This window comes from Sinocyclocheilus grahami, unplaced genomic scaffold (genome assembly GCF_001515645.1).
Source record: "Sinocyclocheilus grahami isolate Dianchi unplaced genomic scaffold, SAMN03320097.WGS_v1.1 scaffold259.1, whole genome shotgun sequence".
NCBI classification, from domain to species: domain Eukaryota; kingdom Metazoa; phylum Chordata; class Actinopteri; order Cypriniformes; family Cyprinidae; genus Sinocyclocheilus; species Sinocyclocheilus grahami.
This window is the reverse complement of record NW_015505438.1, coordinates 348,836-349,316: the sequence shown is the minus strand read 5'-3', so window position 1 is coordinate 349,316 and position 481 is coordinate 348,836.

The following is a 481-nucleotide window of genomic DNA, read 5'->3' as shown; positions in this document are numbered from 1 at the left end:
GATCATTTTTAACCAAAAAAAAAAGTTACGGACTGCAGCTTTAAAATTAAAACAGAAAATTAAAAAAATAAAACCAAATTCAAATATTTATAAAATATCAGTGATGCTAAAATAAAACACTGAACTGTGAGGTTTTCTCAAAACCTGGTTTAACTGTATTAGTGCTGAATTACATTGATTAATTGACAAGGTTTGGTTTGAAAACATGCAGTCAAAGGTCACATGACTAATGTTATAGACAATATTGCATAAATGCTTGGTATGTTTGACCTTCTGGATCACTTGAGGTCTCATATATTGACAAAGCTCTGATTGTTGCCATAGCATCCGGCTGTGTGTTTTACATCACAGAGGTCATGTGACTTCCTTTCATGTGAAGCTCGTTTGTCAGAATCCCATGAGCACTGAGTCTTGTTTGAATTCATTCAGAATAGTTTGCAATTATTTCGGCTTTTTGCTTTAACGCTTTTCTATAGATATC